Source organism: Argiope bruennichi, chromosome 10 (genome assembly GCF_947563725.1).
Source record: "Argiope bruennichi chromosome 10, qqArgBrue1.1, whole genome shotgun sequence".
Lineage (NCBI taxonomy): Eukaryota > Metazoa > Arthropoda > Arachnida > Araneae > Araneidae > Argiope > Argiope bruennichi.
The window spans coordinates 111877078-111899234 of record NC_079160.1 but is presented as its reverse complement, the minus strand read 5'-3'; positions in this window follow the sequence as shown (position 1 = coordinate 111899234).

Sequence of the window (22157 nt, the reverse complement as noted above, 5' to 3'; positions counted from 1 at the left end):
GGAAAGTGGAAGCAAAAAATAAATTAACTGTAGAGCAAAAAAAAGAAATTATGCTCATGAATCAAAATGATTCTAAATGCAACCGCTTTCCACATCACCCATCAGGTACGGTGCTTGGAATGCATTACCACTTTAGCAAAATGAGCAGGACAGGTTCCGCAATAGGTATATCTCCCGAAGAAACTGGGGAATGGAAATGAAAAGTGAAAGTAAAAAATAAATTAACTGTAGAGCGAAAAAAAGAAATTATTCTCATGAATCAAAATGATTCTAAATGCAACCGCTTTCCACATCACCCAGGAGGTAAGGTGCTTGGAATGCTTTACCACTTTAGCAAAATGAGCAGGGCAGGTTCCCCAATAGGTATATCTCCCGAAGAAACTGGGGAATGGAAATGGAAAGTGAAAGTAAAAAATAAATTAACTGTAGAGCGAAAAAAAGAAATTATTCTCATGAATCAAAATGATTCTAAATGCAACCGCTTTCCACATCACCCAGGAGGTACGGTGCTTGGAATGCATTACCACTTTAGCAAAATGAGCAGGGCAGGTTCCCGATAGGTATATCTCCCGAAGAAACTTTAGAATGGAAATGGAAAGTGGAAGCAAAAAATAAATTAACTGTAGAGCGAAAAAAAGAAATTATTCTCATGAATCAAAATGATTCTAAATGCAACCGCTTTCCACATCACCCAGGAGGTACGGTGCTTGGAATGCATTACCACTTTAGCAAAATGAGCAGGGCAGGTTCCGCAATAGGTATATCTCCCGAAGAAACTGGGGAATGGAAATGGAAAGTGAAAGTAAAAAATAAATTAACTGTAGAGCGAAAAAAAGAAATTATTCTCATGAATCAAAATGATTCTAAATGCAACCGCTTTCCACATCACCCAGGAGGTACGGTGCTTGGAATGCATTACCACTTTAGCAAAATGAGCAGGGCAGGTTCCCCAATAGGTATATCTCCCGAAGAAACTGGGGAATGGAAACGGAAAGTGGAAGCAAAAAATAAATTAACTGTAGAGCGAAAAAAAGAAATTATTCTCATGAATCAAAATGATTCTAAATGCAACCGCTTTCCACATCACCCAGGAGGTACGGTGCTTGGAATGCATTACCACTTTAGCAAAATGAGCAGGGCAGGTTCCCCAATAGGTATATCTCCCGAAGAAACTGGGGAATGGAAATGGAAAGTGAAAGTAAAAAATAAATTAACTGTGGAGCGAAAAAAAGAAATTATTCTCATGAATCAAAATGATTCTAAATGCAACCGCTTTCCACATCACCCAGGAGGTACGGTGCTTGGAATGCATTACCACTTTAGCAAAATGAGCAGGGCAGGTTCCCGATAGGTATATCTCCCGAAGAAACTGGAGAATGGAAATAAAAAGTGGAAGTAAAAAATACATTAACTGTAGAGCGAAAAAAAGAAATTATTCTCATGAATCAAAATGATTCTAAATGCAACCGCTTTCCACATCACCCAGGAGGTACGGTGCTTGGAATGCATTACCACTTTAGCAAAATGAGCAGGGCAGGTTCCCCGATAGGTATATCTCCCGAAGAAACTGGAGAATGGAACAGGAAAGTGGGAGTAAAAAATAAATTAACTGTAGAGCGAAAAAAAAAATAATTCTCATGAATCAAAATGATTCTAAATGCAACCGCTTTCCACATCACCCAGGAGGTACGGTGCTTGGAATGTATTACGACTTTAGCAAAATGAGCAGGTCAGGTTCTCCGATAGGTATATCTCCCGTAAAAACTGAAGAATCTAAATGGAAAGTGAAAGTAAAAAATAAATTAACTGTAGAGCGAAAAAAAGAAATTATTCTCATGAATCAAAATGATTCTAAATGCAACCGCTTTCCACATCACCCAGGAGGTACGGTGCTAGGAATGCATTACCACTTTAGCAAAATGAGCAGGGCAGGTTCCCCGATAGGTATATCTCCCGAAGAAACTTTAGAATGGAAATGGAAAGTGGAAGTAATTAATAAATTAACTGTAGAGCGAAAAAAAGAAATTATTCTCATGAATCAAAATGATTCTAAATGCAACCGCTTTCCACATCACCCAGGAGGTACGGTGCTTGGAATGCATTACCACTTTAGCAAAATGAGCAGGGCAGGTTCCCCGATAGGGATATCTCCCGAAGAAACTGGAGAATGGAAATTTAAAGGGGAAGTAAAAAATAAATTAACTCCAGAGCGAAAAAAAGAAATTATTCTCATGAATCAAAATGATTCTAAATGCAACTGCTTTCCACATCACCCAGGAGGTACGGTGCTTGGAATGCATTACCACTTTAGCAAAATGAGCAGGGCAGGTTCCCCAATAGGTATATCTCCCGAAGAAACTGGGGAATGGAAATGGAAAGTGGAAGTAAAAAATAAATTAACTGTAGAGCGAAAAAAAGAAATTATTCTCATGAATCAAAATGATTCTAAATGCAACCGCTTTCCACATCACCCAAGAGGTACGGTGCTTGGAATGCATTACCACATTAGCAAAATGAGCAGGGCAGGTTCCCCGATAGGGATATCTCCCGAAGAAACTAGACAATGGAAATGGAAAGTGGGAGTAAAAAATACATTAACTGTAGAGCGAAAAAAAGAAATTATTCTCATGAATCAAAATGATTCTAAATGCAACCGCTTTCCACATCACCCAGGAGGTACGGTGCTTGGAATGCATTACCACTTTAGCAAAATGAGCAGGGCAGGTTCCCCGATAGGTATATCTCCCGAAGAAACTGGAGAATGGAAATGGAAAGTGGGATTAAAAAATAAATTAACTGTAGAGCGAAAAAAAGAAATTATTCTCATGAATCAAAATGATTCTAAATGCAACCGCTTTCCACATCACCCAGGAGGTACGGTGCTTGGAATGCATTACCACTTTAGCAAAATGAGCAGGGCAGGTTCCCGATAGGTATATCTCCCGAAGAAACTTTAGAATGGAAATGGAAAGTGGAAGCAAAAAATAAATTAACTGTAGAGCGAAAAAAAGAAATTATTCTCATGAATCAAAATGATTCTAAATGCAACCACTTTCCACATCATCCAGGAAGTACGGTGCTTGGAATGCATTACCACTTTAGCAAAATGAGTAGGGCAGGTTCGCCGATAGGTATATCTCCCAAAGAAACTGGAGAATGGAAATGGAAAGTGGAAGTAAAAAATACATTAACTGTAGAGCGAAAAAAAGAAATTATTCTCATGAATCAAAATGATTCTAAATGCAACCGCTTTCCACATCACCCAGGAGGTACGGTGCTTGGAATGCATTACCACTTTAGCAAAATGAGCAGGGCAGGTTCCCCGATAGGTATATCTCCCGAAGAAACTGGAGAATGGAAATGGAAAGTGGGAGTAAAAAATAAATTAACTGTAGAGCGAAAAAAAGAAATTATTCTCATGAATCAAAATGATTCTAAATGCAACCGCTTTCCACATCACCCAGGAGTGCTACGGTGCTTGGAATGTATTACGACTTTAGCAAAATGAGCAGGTCAGGTTCTCCGATAGGTATATCTCCCGTAAAAACTGAAGAATCTAAATGGAAAGTGAAAGTAAAAAATAAATTAACTGTAGAGCGAAAAAAAGAAATTATTCTCATGAATCAAAATGATTCTAAATGCAACCGCTTTCCACATCACCCAGGAGGTACGGTTCTAGGAATGCATTACCACTTTAGCAAAATGAGCAGGGCAGGTTCTTTGATAGGTATATCTCCCGATGAAACTTTAGAATGGAAATGGAAAGTGGAAGTAATTAATAAATTAACTGTAGAGCGAAAAAAAGAAATTATTCTCATGAATCAAAATGATTCTAAATGCAACCGCTTTCCACATCACCCAGGAGGTACGGTGCTTGGAATGCATTACAACTTTAGCAAAATGAGCAGGGCAGGTTCCTGATAGGTATATCTCCCGAAGAAACTGGAGAATGGAAATAAAAAGTGGAAGTAAAAAATACATTAACTGTAGAGCGAAAAAAAGAAATTATTCTCATGAATCAAAATGATTCTAAATGCAACCGCGTTCCACATCACCCTGGAGGTACGGTGCTTGGAATGCATTACCACTTTAGGAAAATGAGCAGGGCAGGTTCCCCGATAGGTATATCTCCCGAAGAAACTGGAGAATGGAAATGGAAAGTGGGAGTAAAAAATAAATTAACTGTAGAGCGAAAAAAAGAAATTATTCTCATGAATCAAAATGATTCTAAATGCAACCGCTTTCCACATCACCCAGGAGGTACGGTGCTTGGAATGTATTACGACTTTAGCAAAATGAGCAGGTCAGGTTCTCCAATAGGTATATCTCCCGTAAAAACTGAAGAATCTAAATGGAAAGTGAAAGTAAAAAATAAATTAACTGTAGAGCGAAAAAAAGAAATTATTCTCATGAATCAAAATGATTCTAAATGCAACCGCTTTCCACATCACCCAAGAGGTACGGTGCTAGGAATGCATTACCACTTTAGCAAAATGAGCAGGGCAGGTTCTCCGATAGGTATATCTCCCGAAGAAACTTTAGAATGGAAATGGAAAGTGGAAGTAATTAATAAATTAACTGTAGAGCGAAAAAAAGAAATTATTCTCATGAATCAAAATGATTCTAAATGCAACCGCTTTCCACATCACCCAGGAGGTACGGTGCTTGGAATGCATTACCACTTTAGCAAAATGAGCAGGGCAGGTTCCCCGATAGGTATATCTCCCGAAGAAACTGGGGAATGGAAACGGAAAGTGGAAGTAAAATATAAATTAACAGTAGAGCGAAAAACAAAAATTATTCTCATGAATCAAAATGATTCTAAATGCAACCACTTTCCACATCACCCAGGAAGTACGGTGCTTGGAATGCATTACCACTTTAGCAAAATGAGTAGGGCAGGTTCGCCGATAGGTATATCTCCCGAAGAAACTGGAGAATGGAAATGGAAAGTGGAAGTAAAAAATACATTAACTGTAGAGCGAAAAAAAGAAATTATTCTCATGAATCAAAATGATTCTAAATGTCACTGCTTTCCACATCACCCAGGAGGTACGGTGCTTGGAATGCATTACCACTTTAGCAAAATGAGCAGGGCAGGTTCCCCAATAGGTATATCTCCCGAAGAAACTGGGGAATGGAAATGGAAAGTGGAAGTAAAAAATAAATTAACTGTTGAGCGAAAAAAAGAAATTATTCTCATGAATCAAAATGATTCTAAATGCAACCGCTTTCCACATCACCCAAGAGGTACGGTGCTTGGAATGCATTACCACATTAGCAAAATGAGCAGGGCAGGTTCCCCGATAGGTATATCTCCCGAAGAAACTAGACAATGGAAATGGAAAGTGGAATTAATTAATAAATTAACTGTAGAGCGAAAAAAAGAAATTATTCTCATGAATCAAAATGATTCTAAATGCAACCGCTTTCCACATCACCCAGGAGGTACGGTGCTTGGAATGCATTACCACTTTAGCAAAATGAGCAGGGCAGGTTCCCCGATAGGTATATCTCCCGAAGAAACAGGAGAATGGAAATGGAAAGTGAGAGTAAAAAATAAATTAACTGTAGAGCGAAAAAAAGAAATTATTCTCATGAATCAAAATGATTCTAAATGCAACTGCTTTCCACATCACCCAGGAGGTACGGTGCTTGGAATGTATTACGACTTTAGCAAAATGAGCAGGTCAGGTTCTCCGATAGGTATATCTCCCGTAAAAACTGAAGAATCTAAATGGAAAGTGAAAGTAAAAAAAAAATTAACTGTAGAGCGAAAAAAAGAAATTATTCTCATGAATCAAAATGATTCTAAATGCAACCGCTTTCCACATCACCCAGGAGGTACGGTGCTAGGAATGCATTACCACTTTAGCAAAATGAGCAGGGCAGGTTCCCCGATAGGTATATCTCCCGAAGAAACTTTAGAATGGAAATGGAAAGTGGAAGTAATTAATAAATTAACTGTAGAGCGAAAAAAAGAAATTATTCTCATGAATCAAAATGATTCTAAATGCAACCGCTTTCCACATCACCCAGGAGGTACGGTGCTTGGAATGCATTACCACTTTAGCAAAATGAGCAGGGCAGGTTCCCCGATAGGGATATCTCCCGAAGAAACTAGACAATGGAAATGGAAAGTGGAATTAATTAATAAATTAACTGTAGAGCGAAAAAAAGAAATTATTCTCATGAATCAAAATGATTCTAAATGCAACCGCGTTCCACATCACCCAGGAGGTACGGTGCTTGGAATGCATTACCACTTTAGCAAAATGAGCAGGGAAGGTTCCCCGATAGGTATATCTTCCGAAGAAACTGGGGAATGGAAACGGAAAGTGGAAGTAAAAAATAAATTAACTGTAGAGCGAAAAACAGAAATTATTCTCATGAATCAAAATGATTCTAAATGCAACCACTTTCCACATCACCCAGGAAGTACGGTGCTTGGAATGCATTACCACTTTAGCAAAATGAGCAGGGCAGGTTCCCCGATAGGTATATCTCCCGAAGAAACTGGGGAATGGAAACGGAAAGTGGAAGTAAAAAATAAATTAACTGTAGAGCGAAAAACAGAAATTATTCTCATGAATCAAAATGATTCTAAATGCAACCGCTTTCCACATCACCCAAGACGTACGGTGCTTGGAATGCATTACCACATTAGCAAAATGAGCAGGGCAGGTTCCCCGATAGGTATATCTCCCGAAGAAACTAGACAATGGAAATGGAAAGTGGAATTAATTAATAAATTAACTGTAGAGCGAAAAAAAGAAATTATTCTCATGAATCAAAATGATTCTAAATGCAACCGCTTTCCACATCACCCAGGAGGTACGGTGCTTGGAATGCATTACCACTTTAGCAAAATGAGCAGGGCAGGTTCCCCGATAGGTATATCTCCCGAAGAAACTGGAGAATGGAAATGGAAAGTGGAAGCAAAAAATAAATTAACTGTAGAGCAAAAAAAAGAAATTATGCTCATGAATCAAAATGGTTCTAAATGCAACCGCTTTCCACATCACCCATCAGGTACGGTGCTTGGAATGCATTACCACTTTAGCAAAATGAGCAGGACAGGTTCCGCAATAGGTATATCTCCCGAAGAAACTGGGGAATGGAAATGAAAAGTGAAAGTAAAAAATAAATTAACTGTAGAGCGAAAAAAAGAAATTATTCTCATGAATCAAAATGATTCTAAATGCAACCGCTTTCCACATCACCCAGGAGGTAATTTGCTTGGAATGCATTACCACTTTAGCAAAATGAGCAGGGCAGGTTCCCCAATAGGTATATCTCCCGAAGAAACTGGGGAATGGAAATGGAAAGTGAAAGTAAAAAATAAATTAACTGTAGAGCGAAAAAAAGAAATTATTCTCATGAATCAAAATGATTCTAAATGCAACCGCTTTCCACATCACCCAGGAGGTACGGTGCTTGGAATGCATTACCAATTTAGCAAAATGAGCAGGGCAGGTTCCCGATAGGTATATCTCCCGAAGAAACTTTAGAATGGAAATGGAAAGTGGAAGCAAAAAATAAATTAACTGTAGAGCGAAAAAAAGAAATTATTCTCATGAATCAAAATGATTCTAAATGCAACCGCTTTCCACATCACCCAGGAGGTACGGTGCTTGGAATGCATTACCACTTTAGCAAAATGAGCTGGGCAGGTTCCGCAATAGGTATATCTCCCGAAGAAACTGGGGAATGGAAATGGAAAGTGAAAGTAAAAAATAAATTAACTGTAGAGCGAAAAAAAGAAATTATTCTCATGAATCAAAATGATTCTAAATGCAACCGCTTTCCACATCACCCAGGAGGTACGGTGCTTGGAATGCATTACCACTTTAGCAAAATGAGCAGGGCAGGTTCCCCAATAGGTATATCTCCCGAAGAAACTGGGGAATGGAAATGGAAAGTGGAAGCAAAAAATAAATTAACTGTAGAGCGAAAAAAAGAAATTATTCTCATGAATCAAAATGATTCTAAATGCAACCGCTTTCCACATCACCCAGGAGGTACGGTGCTTGGAATGCATTACCACTTTAGCAAAATGAGCAGGGCAGGTTCCCCAATAGGTATATCTCCCGAAGAAACTGGGGAATGGAAATGGAAAGTGAAAGTAAAAAATAAATTAACTGTAGAGCGAAAAAAAGAAATTATTCTCATGAATCAAAATGATTCTAAATGCAACCGCTTTCCACATCACCCAGGAGGTACGGTGCTTGGAATGCATTACCACTTTAGCAAAATGAGCAGGGCAGGTTCCCGATAGGTATATCTCCCGAAGAAACTGGAGAATGGAAATAAAAAGTGGAAGTAAAAAATACATTAACTGTAGAGCGAAAAAAAGAAATTATTCTCATGAATCAAAATGATTCTAAATGCAACCGCTTTCCACATCACCCAGGAGGTACGGTGCTTGGAATGCATTACCACTTTAGCAAAATGAGCAGGGCAGGTTCCTGATAGGTATATCTCCCGAAGAAACTGGAGAATGGAAATAAAAAGTGGAAGTAAAAAATACATTAACTGTAGAGCGAAAAAAAGAAATTATTCTCATGAATCAAAATGATTCTAAATGCAACCGCGTTCCACATCACCCTGGAGGTACGGTGCTTGGAATGCATTACCACTTTAGGAAAATGAGCAGGGCAGGTTCCCCGATAGGTATATCTCCCGAAGAAACTGGAGAATGGAAATGGAAAGTGGGAGTAAAAAATAAATTAACTGTAGAGCGAAAAAAAGAAATTATTCTCATGAATCAAAATGATTCTAAATGCAACCGCTTTCCACATCACCCAGGAGGTACGGTGCTTGGAATGTATTACGACTTTAGCAAAATGAGCAGGTCAGGTTCTCCAATAGGTATATCTCCCGTAAAAACTGAAGAATCTAAATGGAAAGTGAAAGTAAAAAATAAATTAACTGTAGAGCGAAAAAAAGAAATTATTCTCATGAATCAAAATGATTCTAAATGCAACCGCTTTCCACATCACCCAAGAGGTACGGTGCTAGGAATGCATTACCACTTTAGCAAAATGAGCAGGGCAGGTTCTCCGATAGGTATATCTCCCGAAGAAACTTTAGAATGGAAATGGAAAGTGGAAGTAATTAATAAATTAACTGTAGAGCGAAAAAAAGAAATTATTCTCATGAATCAAAATGATTCTAAATGCAACCGCTTTCCACATCACCCAGGAGGTACGGTGCTTGGAATGCATTACCACTTTAGCAAAATGAGCAGGGCAGGTTCCCCGATAGGTATATCTCCCGAAGAAACTGGGGAATGGAAACGGAAAGTGGAAGTAAAATATAAATTAACAGTAGAGCGAAAAACAAAAATTATTCTCATGAATCAAAATGATTCTAAATGCAACCACTTTCCACATCACCCAGGAAGTACGGTGCTTGGAATGCATTACCACTTTAGCAAAATGAGTAGGGCAGGTTCGCCGATAGGTATATCTCCCGAAGAAACTGGAGAATGGAAATGGAAAGTGGAAGTAAAAAATACATTAACTGTAGAGCGAAAAAAAGAAATTATTCTCATGAATCAAAATGATTCTAAATGCAACTGCTTTCCACATCACCCAGGAGGTACGGTGCTTGGAATGCATTACCACTTTAGCAAAATGAGCAGGGCAGGTTCCCCAATAGGTATATCTCCCGAAGAAACTGGGGAATGGAAATGGAAAGTGGAAGTAAAAAATAAATTAACTGTAGAGCGAAAAAAAGAAATTATTCTCATGAATCAAAATGATTCTAAATGCAACCGCTTTCCACATCACCCAAGAGGTACGGTGCTTGGAATGCATTACCACATTAGCAAAATGAGCAGGGCAGGTTCCCCGATAGGTATATCTCCCGAAGAAACTAGACAATGGAAATGGAAAGTGGAATTAATTAATAAATTAACTGTAGAGCGAAAAAAAGAAATTATTCTCATGAATCAAAATGATTCTAAATGCAACCGCTTTCCACATCACCCAGGAGGTACGGTGCTTGGAATGCATTACCACTTTAGCAAAATGAGCAGGGCAGGTTCCCCGATAGGTATATCTCCCGAAGAAACAGGAGAATGGAAATGGAAAGTGAGAGTAAAAAATAAATTAACTGTAGAGCGAAAAAAAGAAATTATTCTCATGAATCAAAATGATTCTAAATGCAACCGCTTTCCACATCACCCAGGAGGTACGGTGCTTGGAATGTATTACGACTTTAGCAAAATGAGCAGGTCAGGTTCTCCGATAGGTATATCTCCCGTAAAAACTGAAGAATCTAAATGGAAAGTGAAAGTAAAAAAAAAATTAACTGTAGAGCGAAAAAAAGAAATTATTCTCATGAATCAAAATGATTCTAAATGCAACCGCTTTCCACATCACCCAGGAGGTACGGTGCTAGGAATGCATTACCACTTTAGCAAAATGAGCAGGGCAGGTTCCCCGATAGGTATATCTCCCGAAGAAACTTTAGAATGGAAATGGAAAGTGGAAGTAATTAATAAATTAACTGTAGAGCGAAAAAAAGAAATTATTCTCATGAATCAAAATGATTCTAAATGCAACCGCTTTCCACATCACCCAGGAGGTACGGTGCTTGGAATGCATTACCACTTTAGCAAAATGAGCAGGGCAGGTTCCCCGATAGGGATATCTCCCGAAGAAACTAGACAATGGAAATGGAAAGTGGAATTAATTAATAAATTAACTGTAGAGCGAAAAAAAGAAATTATTCTCATGAATCAAAATGATTCTAAATGCAACCGCGTTCCACATCACCCAGGAGGTACGGTGCTTGGAATGCATTACCACTTTAGCAAAATGAGCAGGGAAGGTTCCCCGATAGGTATATCTTCCGAAGAAACTGGGGAATGGAAACGGAAAGTGGAAGTAAAAAATAAATTAACTGTAGAGCGAAAAACAGAAATTATTCTCATGAATCAAAATGATTCTAAATGCAACCACTTTCCACATCACCCAGGAAGTACGGTGCTTGGAATGCATTACCACTTTAGCAAAATGAGCAGGGCAGGTTCCCCGATAGGTATATCTCCCGAAGAAACTGGGGAATGGAAACGGAAAGTGGAAGTAAAAAATAAATTAACTGTAGAGCGAAAAACAGAAATTATTCTCATGAATCAAAATGATTCTAAATGCAACCGCTTTCCACATCACCCAAGACGTACGGTGCTTGGAATGCATTACCACATTAGCAAAATGAGCAGGGCAGGTTCCCCGATAGGTATATCTCCCGAAGAAACTAGACAATGGAAATGGAAAGTGGAATTAATTAATAAATTAACTGTAGAGCGAAAAAAAGAAATTATTCTCATGAATCAAAATGATTCTAAATGCAACCGCTTTCCACATCACCCAGGAGGTACGGTGCTTGGAATGCATTACCACTTTAGCAAAATGAGCAGGGCAGGTTCCCCGATAGGTATATCTCCCGAAGAAACTGGAGAATGGAAATGGAAAGTGGAAGCAAAAAATAAATTAACTGTAGAGCAAAAAAAAAGAAATTATGCTCATGAATCAAAATGGTTCTAAATGCAACCGCTTTCCACATCACCCATCAGGTACGGTGCTTGGAATGCATTACCACTTTAGCAAAATGAGCAGGACAGGTTCCGCAATAGGTATATCTCCCGAAGAAACTGGGGAATGGAAATGAAAAGTGAAAGTAAAAAATAAATTAACTGTAGAGCGAAAAAAAGAAATTATTCTCATGAATCAAAATGATTCTAAATGCAACCGCTTTCCACATCACCCAGGAGGTAATTTGCTTGGAATGCATTACCACTTTAGCAAAATGAGCAGGGCAGGTTCCCCAATAGGTATATCTCCCGAAGAAACTGGGGAATGGAAATGGAAAGTGAAAGTAAAAAATAAATTAACTGTAGAGCGAAAAAAAGAAATTATTCTCATGAATCAAAATGATTCTAAATGCAACCGCTTTCCACATCACCCAGGAGGTACGGTGCTTGGAATGCATTACCAATTTAGCAAAATGAGCAGGGCAGGTTCCCGATAGGTATATCTCCCGAAGAAACTTTAGAATGGAAATGGAAAGTGGAAGCAAAAAATAAATTAACTGTAGAGCGAAAAAAAGAAATTATTCTCATGAATCAAAATGATTCTAAATGCAACCGCTTTCCACATCACCCAGGAGGTACGGTGCTTGGAATGCATTACCACTTTAGCAAAATGAGCTGGGCAGGTTCCGCAATAGGTATATCTCCCGAAGAAACTGGGGAATGGAAATGGAAAGTGAAAGTAAAAAATAAATTAACTGTAGAGCGAAAAAAAGAAATTATTCTCATGAATCAAAATGATTCTAAATGCAACCGCTTTCCACATCACCCAGGAGGTACGGTGCTTGGAATGCATTACCACTTTAGCAAAATGAGCAGGGCAGGTTCCCCAATAGGTATATCTCCCGAAGAAACTGGGGAATGGAAATGGAAAGTGGAAGCAAAAAATAAATTAACTGTAGAGCGAAAAAAAGAAATTATTCTCATGAATCAAAATGATTCTAAATGCAACCGCTTTCCACATCACCCAGGAGGTACGGTGCTTGGAATGCATTACCACTTTAGCAAAATGAGCAGGGCAGGTTCCCCAATAGGTATATCTCCCGAAGAAACTGGGGAATGGAAATGGAAAGTGAAAGTAAAAAATAAATTAACTGTAGAGCGAAAAAAAGAAATTATTCTCATGAATCAAAATGATTCTAAATGCAACCGCTTTCCACATCACCCAGGAGGTACGGTGCTTGGAATGCATTACCACTTTAGCAAAATGAGCAGGGCAGGTTCCCGATAGGTATATCTCCCGAAGAAACTGGAGAATGGAAATAAAAAGTGGAAGTAAAAAATACATTAACTGTAGAGCGAAAAAAAGAAATTATTCTCATGAATCAAAATGATTCTAAATGCAACCGCTTTCCACATCACCCAGGAGGTACGGTGCTTGGAATGCATTACCACTTTAGCAAAATGAGCAGGGCAGGTTCCCCGATAGGTATATCTCCCGAAGAAACTGGAGAATGGAAATGGAAAGTGGGAGTAAAAAATAAATTAACTGTAGAGCGAAAAAAAAATAATTCTCATGAATCAAAATGATTCTAAATGCAACCGCTTTCCACATCACCCAGGAGGTACGGTGCTTGGAATGTATTACGACTTTAGCAAAATGAGCAGGTCAGGTTCTCCGATAGGTATATCTCCCGTAAAAACTGAAGAATCTAAATGGAAAGTGAAAGTAAAAAATAAATTAACTGTAGAGCGAAAAAAAGAAATTATTCTCATGAATCAAAATGATTCTAAATGCAACCGCTTTCCACATCACCCAGGAGGTACGGTGCTAGGAATGCATTACCACTTTAGCAAAATGAGCAGGGCAGATTCCCCGATAGGTATATCTCCCGAAGAAACTTTAGAATGGAAATGGAAAGTGGAAGTAATTAATAAATTAACTGTAGAGCGAAAAAAAGAAATTATTCTCATGAATCAAAATGATTCTAAATGCAACCGCTTTCCACATCACCCAGGAGGTACGGTGCTTGGAATGCATTACCACTTTAGCAAAATGAGCAGGGCAGGTTCCCCGATAGGGATATCTCCCGAAGAAACTGGAGAATGGAAATTTAAAGGGGAAGTAAAAAATAAATTAACTCCAGAGCGAAAAAAAGAAATTATTCTCATGAATCAAAATGATTCTAAATGCAACTGCTTTCCACATCACCCAGGAGGTATGGTGCTTGGAATGCATTACCACTTTAGCAAAATGAGCAGGGCAGGTTCCCCAATAGGTATATCTCCCGAAGAAACTGGGGAATGGAAATGGAAAGTGGAAGTAAAAAATAAATTAACTGTAGAGCGAAAAAAAGAAATTATTCTCATGAATCAAAATGATTCTAAATGCAACCGCTTTCCACATCACCCAAGAGGTACGGTGCTTGGAATGCATTACCACATTAGCAAAATGAGCAGGGCAGGTTCCCCGATAGGTATATCTCCCGAAGAAACTAGACAATGGAAATGGAAAGTGGAATTAATTAATAAATTAACTGTAGAGCGAAAAAAAGAAATTATTCTCATGAATCAAAATGATTCTAAATGCAACCGCTTTCCACATCACCCAGGAGGTACGGTGCTTGGAATGCATTACCACTTTAGCAAAATGAGCAGGGCAGGTTCCCCGATAGGTATATCTCCCGAAGAAACTGGGGAATGGAAACGGAAAGTGGAAGTAAAATATAAATTAACAGTAGAGCGAAAAACAGAAATTATTCTCATGAATCAAAATGATTCTAAATGCAACCACTTTCCACATCACCCAGGAAGTACGGTGCTTGGAATGCATTACCACTTTAGCAAAATGAGTAGGGCAGGTTCGCCGATAGGTATATCTCCCGAAGAAACTGGAGAATGGAAATGGAAAGTGGAAGTAAAAAATACATTAACTGTAGAGCGAAAAAAAGAAATTATTCTCATGAATCAAAATGATTCTAAATGCAACTGCTTTCCACATCACCCAGGAGGTACGGTGCTTGGAATGCATTACCACTTTAGCAAAATGAGCAGGGCAGGTTCCCCAATAGGTATATCTCCCGAAGAAACTGGGGAATGGAAATGGAGAGTGGAAGTAAAAAATAAATTAACTGTAGAGCGAAAAAAAGAAATTATTCTCATGAATCAAAATGATTCTAAATGCAACCGCTTTCCACCTCACCCAGGAGGTACGGTGCTTGGAATGTATTACGACTTTAGCAAAATGAGCAGGTCAGGTTCTCCGATAGGTATATCTCCCGTAAAAACTGAAGAATCTAAATGGAAAGTGAAAGTAAAAAATAAATTAACTGTAGAGCGAAAAAAAGAAATTATTCTCTTGAATCAAAATGATTCTAAATGCAACCGCTTTCCACATCACCCAGGAGGTACGGTGCTTGGAATGCATTACCACTTTAGCAAAATGAGCAGGGCAGGTTCCCCGATAGGGATATCTCCCGAAGAAACTGGAGAATGGAAATTTAAAGGGGAAGTAAAAAATAAATTAACTCCAGAGCGAAAAAAAGAAATTATTCTCATGAATCAAAATGATTCTAAATGCAACTGCTTTCCACATCACCCAGGAGGTACGGTGCTTGGAATGCATTACCACTTTAGCAAAATGAGCAGGGCAGGTTCCCCAATAGGTATATCTCCCGAAGAAACTGGGGAATGGAAATGGAAAGTGGAAGTAAAAAATAAATTAACTGTAGAGCGAAAAAAAGAAATTATTCTCATGAATCAAAATGATTCTAAATGCAACCGCTTTCCACATCACCCAAGAGGTACGGTGCTTGGAATGCATTACCACATTAGCAAAATGAGCAGGGCAGGTTCCCCGATAGGTATATCTCCCGAAGAAACTAGACAATGGAAATGGAAAGTGGAATTAATTAATAAATTAACTGTAGAGCGAAAAAAAGAAATTATTCTCATGAATCAAAATGATTCTAAATGCAACCGCTTTCCACATCACCCAGGAGGTACGGTGCTTGGAATGCATTACCACTTTAGCAAAATGAGCAGGGCAGGTTCCCCGATAGGTATATCTCCTGAAGAAACTGGGGAATGGAAACGGAAAGTGGAAGTAAAAAATAAATTAACTGTAGAGCGAAAAACAGAAATTATTCTCATGAATCAAAATGGTTCTAAATGCAACCGCTTTCCACATCACCCATCAGGTACGGTGCTTGGAATGCATTACCACTTTAGCAAAATGAGCAGGACAGGTTCCGCAATAGGTATATCTCCCGAAGAAACTGGGGAATGGAAATGAAAAGTGAAAGTAAAAAATAAATTAACTGTAGAGCGAAAAAAAGAAATTATTCTCATGAATCAAAATGATTCTAAATGCAACCGCTTTCCACATCACCCAGGAGGTAAGGTGCTTGGAATGCATTACCACTTTAGCAAAATGAGCAGGGCAGGTTCCCCGATAGGTATATCTCCCGAAGAAACTGGAGAATGGAAATGGAAAGTGGAAGCAAAAAATAAATTAACTGTAGAGCAAAAAAAAGAAATTATGCTCATGAATCAAAATGGTTCTAAATGCAACCGCTTTCCACATCACCCATCAGGTACGGTGCTTGGAATGCATTACCACTTTAGCAAAATGAGCAGGACAGGTTCCGCAATAGGTATATCTCCCGAAGAAACTGGGGAATGGAAATGAAAAGTGAAAGTAAAAAATAAATTAACTGTAGAGCGAAAAAAAGAAATTATTCTCATGAATCAAAATGATTCTAAATGCAACCGCTTTCCACATCACCCAGGAGGTAAGGTGCTTGGAATGCATTACCACTTTAGCAAAATGAGCAGGGCAGGTTCCCCAATAGGTATATCTCCCGAAGAAACTGGGGAATGGAAATGGAAAGTGAAAGTAAAAAATAAATTAACTGTAGAGCGAAAAAAAGAAATTATTCTCATGAATCAAAATGATTCTAAATGCAACCGCTTTCCACATCACCCAGGAGGTACGGTGCTTGGAATGCATTACCAATTTAGCAAAATGAGCAGGGCAGGTTCCCGATAGGTATATCTCCCGAAGAAACTTTAGAATGGAAATGGAAAGTGGAAGCAAAAAATAAATTAACTGTAGAGCGAAAAAAAGAAATTATTCTCATGAATCAAAATGATTCTAAATGCAACCGCTTTCCACATCACCCAGGAGGTACGGTGCTTGGAATGCATTACCACTTTAGCAAAATGAGCTGGGCAGGTTCCGCAATAGGTATATCTCCCGAAGAAACTGGGGAATGGAAATGGAAAGTGAAAGTAAAAAATAAATTAACTGTAGAGCGAAAAAAAGAAATTATTCTCATGAATCAAAATGATTCTAAATGCAACCGCTTTCCACATCACCCAGGAGGTACGGTGCTTGGAATGCATTACCACTTTAGCAAAATGAGCAGGGCAGGTTCCCCAATAGGTATATCTCCCGAAGAAACTGGGGAATGGAAATGGAAAGTGGAAGCAAAAAATAAATTAACTGTAGAGCGAAAAAAAGAAATTATTCTCATGAATCAAAATGATTCTAAATGCAACCGCTTTCCACATCACCCAGGAGGTACGGTGCTTGGAATGCATTACCACTTTAGCAAAATGAGTAGGGCAGGTTCCCCAATAGGTATATCTCCCGAAGAAACTGGGGAATGGAAATGGAAAGTGAAAGTAAAAAATAAATTAACTGTAGAGCGAAAAAAAGAAATTATTCTCATGAATCAAAATGATTCTAAATGCAACCGCTTTCCACATCACCCAGGAGGTACGGTGCTTGGAATGCATTACCACTTTAGCAAAATGAGCAGGGCAGGTTCCCGATAGGTATATCTCCCGAAGAAACTGGAGAATGGAAATAAAAAGTGGAAGTAAAAAATACATTAACTGTAGAGCGAAAAAAAGAAATTATTCTCATGAATCAAAATGATTCTAAATGCAACCGCTTTCCACATCACCCAGGAGGTACGGTGCTTGGAATGCATTACCACTTTAGCAAAATGAGCAGGGCAGGTTCCCCGATAGGTATATCTCCCGAAGAAACTGGAGAATGGAAATGGAAAGTGGGAGTAAAAAATAAATTAACTGTAGAGCGAAAAAAAGAAATTATTCTCATGAATCAAAATGATTCTAAATGCAACCGCTTTCCACATCACCCAGGAGGTACGGTGCTAGGAATGCATTACCACTTTAGCAAAATGAGCAGGGCAGATTCCCCGATAGGTATATCTCCCGAAGAAACTTTAGAATGGAAATGGAAAGTGGAAGTAATTAATAAATTAACTGTAGAGCGAAAAAAAGAAATTATTCTCATGAATCAAAATGATTCTAAATGCAACCGCTTTCCACATCACCCAGGAGGTACGGTGCTTGGAATGCATTACCACTTTAGCAAAATGAGCAGGGCAGGTTCCCCGATAGGGATATCTCCCGAAGAAACTGGAGAATGGAAATTTAAAGGGGAAGTAAAAAATAAATTAACTCCAGAGCGAAAAAAAGAAATTATTCTCATGAATCAAAATGATTCTAAATGCAACTGCTTTCCACATCACCCAGGAGGTACGGTGCTTGGAATGCATTACCACTTTAGCAAAATGAGCAGGGCAGGTTCCCCAATAGGTATATCTCCCGAAGAAACTGGGGAATGGAAATGGAAAGTGGAAGTAAAAAATAAATTAACTGTTGAGCGAAAAAAAGAAATTATTCTCATGAATCAAAATGATTCTAAATGCAACCGCTTTCCACATCACCCAAGAGGTACGGTGCTTGGAATGCATTACCACATTAGCAAAATGAGCAGGGCAGGTTCCCCGATAGGTATATCTCCCGAAGAAACTAGACAATGGAAATGGAAAGTGGAATTAATTAATAAATTAACTGTAGAGCGAAAAAAAGAAATTATTCTCATGAATCAAAATGATTCTAAATGCAACCGCTTTCCACATCACCCAGGAGGTACGGTGCTTGGAATGCATTACCACTTTAGCAAAATGAGCAGGGCAGGTTCCCCGATAGGTATATCTCCCGAAGAAACTGGGGAATGGAAACGGAAAGTGGAAGTAAAAAATAAATTAACTGTAGAGCGAAAAACAGAAATTATTCTCATGAATCAAAATGATTCTAAATGCAACCACTTTCCACATCACCCAGGAAGTACGGTGCTTGGAATGCATTACCACTTTAGCAAAATGAGTAGGGCAGGTTCGCCGATGGGTATATCTCCCGAAGAAACTGGAGAATGGAAATGGAAAGTGGAAGTAAAAAATACATTAACTGTAGAGCGAAAAAAAGAAATTATTCTCATGAATCAAAATGATTCTAAATGCAACCGCTTTCCACATCACCCAGGAGGTACGGTGCTTGGAATGCATTACCACTTTAGCAAAATGAGCAGGGCAGGTTCCCCGATAGGTATATCTCCCGAAGAAACTGGAGAATGGAAATGGAAAGTGGGAGTAAAAAATAAATTAACTGTAGAGCGAAAAAAAGAAATTATTCTCATGAATCAAAATGATTCTAAATGCAACCGCTTTCCACATCACCCAGGAGGTACGGTGCTTGGAATGTATTACGACTTTAGCAAAATGAGCAGGTCAGGTTCTCCGATAGGTATATCTCCCGTAAAAACTGAAGAATCTAAATGGAAAGTGAAAGTAAAAAATAAATTAACTGTAGAGCGAAAAAAAGAAATTATTCTCATGAATCAAAATGATTCTAAATGCAACCGCTTTCCACATCACCCAGGAGGTACGGTTCTAGGAATGCATTACCACTTTAGCAAAATGAGCAGGGCAGGTTCTTCGATAGGTATATCTCCCGAAGAAACTTTAGAATGGAAATTGAAAGTGGAAGTAATTAATAAATTAACTGTAGAGCGAAAAAAAGAAATTATTCTCATGAATCAAAGTGATTCTAAATGCAACCGCTTTCCACATCACCCAGGAGGTACGGTGCTTGGAATGCATTACCACTTTAGCAAAATGAGCAGGTCAGGTTCCTGATAGGTATATCTCCCGAAGAAACTGGAGAATGGAAATAAAAAGTGGAAGTAAAAAATACATTAACTGTAGAGCGAAAAAAAGAAATTATTCTCATGAATCAAAATGATTCTAAATGCAACCGCTTTCCACATCACCAAGGAGGTACGGTGCTTGGAATGCATTACCACTTTAGGAAAATGAGCAGGGCAGGTTCCCCGATAGGTATATCTCCCGAAGAAACTGGAGAATGGAAATGGAAAGTGGGAGTAAAAAATAAATTAACTGTAGAGCGAAAAAAAGAAATTATTCTCATGAATCAAAATGATTCTAAATGCAACCGCTTTCCACATCACCCAGGAGGTACGGTGCTTGGAATGTATTACGACTTTAGCAAAATGAGCAGGTCAGGTTCTCCGATAGGTATATCTCCCGTAAAAACTGAAGAATCTAAATGAAAAGTGAAAGTAAAAAATAAATTAACTGTAGAGCGAAAAAAAGAAATTATTCTCATGAATCAAAATGATTCTAAATGCAACTGCTTTCCACATCACCCAGGAGGTACGGTGCTTGGAATGCATTACCACTTTAGCAAAATGAGCAGGGCAGGTTCCCCAATAGTTATATCTCCCGAAGAAACTGGGGAATGGAAATGGAAAGTGGAAGTAAAAAATAAATTAACTGTAGAGCGAAAAAAAGAAATTATTCTCATGAATCAAAATGATTCTAAATGCAACCGCTTTCCACATCACCCAAGAGGTACGGTGCTTGGAATGCATTACCACATTAGCAAAATGAGCAGGGCAGGTTCCCCGATAGGTATATCTCCCGAAGAAACTAGACAATGGAAATGGAAAGTGGAATTAATTAATAAATTAACTGTAGAGCGAAAAAAAGAAATTATTCTCATGAATCAAAATGATTCTAAATGCAACCGCTTTCCACATCACCCAGGAGGTACGGTGCTTGGAATGCATTACCACTTTAGCAAAATGAGCAGGGCAGGTTCCCAGATAGGTATATCTCCCGAAGAAACTGGGGAATGGAAACGGAAAGTGGAAGTAAAAAATAAATTAACTGTAGAGCGAAAAACAGAAATTATTCTCATGAATCAAAATGATTCTAAATGCAACCACTTTCCACATCACCCAGGAAGTACGGTGCTTGGAATGCATTACCACTTTAGCAAAATGAGTAGGGCAGGTTCGCCGATAGGTATATCTCCCGAAGAAACTGGAGAATGGAAATGGAAAGTGGAAGTAAAAAATACATTAACTGTAGAGCGAAAAAAAGAAATTATTCTCATGAATCAAAATGATTCTAAATGCAACCGCTTTCCACATCACCCAGGAGGTACGGTGCTTGGAATGCATTACCACTTTAGCAAAATGAGCAGGGCAGGTTCCCCGATAGGGATATCTCCCGAAGAAACTAGACAATGGAAATGGAAAGTGGAATTAATTAATAAATTAACTGTAGAGCGAAAAAAAGAAATTATTCTCATGAATCAAAATGATTCTAAATGCAACCGCTTTCCACATCACCCAGGAGGTACGGTGCTTGGAATGCATTACCACTTTAGCAAAATGAGCAGGGCAGGTTCCCCGATAGGTATATCTCCCGAAGAAACTGGGGAATGGAAACGGAAAGTGGAAGTAAAAAATAAATTAACTGTAGAGCGAAAAACAGAAATTATTCTCATGAATCAAAATGATTCTAAATGCAACCACTTTCCACATCACCCAGGAAGTACGGTGCTTGGAATGCATTACCACTTTAGCAAAAGGAGTAGGGCAGGTTCGCCGATAGGTATATCTCCCGAAGAAACTGGAGAATGGAAATGGAAAGTGGAAGTAAAAAATACATTAACTGTAGAGCGAAAAAAAGAAATTATTCTCATGAATCAAAATGATTCTAAATGCAACTGCTTTCCACATCACCCAGGAGGTACGGTGCTTGGAATGCATTACCACTTTAGCAAAATGAGCAGGGCAGGTTCCCCAATAGTTATATCTCCCGAAGAAACTGGGGAATGGAAATGGAAAGTGGAAGTAAAAAATAAATTAACTGTAGAGCGAAAAAAAGAAATTATTCTCATGAATCAAAATGATTCTAAATGCAACCGCTTTCCACATCACCCAAGAGGTACGGTGCTTGGAATGCATTACCACATTAGCAAAATGAGCAGGGCAGGTTCCCCGATAGGTATATCTCCCGAAGAAACTAGACAATGGAAATGGAAAGTGGAATTAATTAATAAATTAACTGTAGAGCGAAAAAAAGAAATTATTCTCATGAATCAAAATGATTCTAAATGCAACCGCTTTCCACATCACCCAGGAGGTACGGTGCTTGGAATGCATTACCACTTTAGCAAAATGAGCAGGGCAGGTTCCCAGATAGGTATATCTCCCGAAGAAACTGGGGAATGGAAACGGAAAGTGGAAGTAAAAAATAAATTAACTGTAGAGCGAAAAACAGAAATTATTCTCATGAATCAAAATGATTCTAAATGCAACCACTTTCCACATCACCCAGGAAGTACGGTGCTTGGAATGCATTACCACTTTAGCAAAATGAGTAGGGCAGGTTCGCCGATAGGTATATCTCCCGAAGAAACTGGAGAA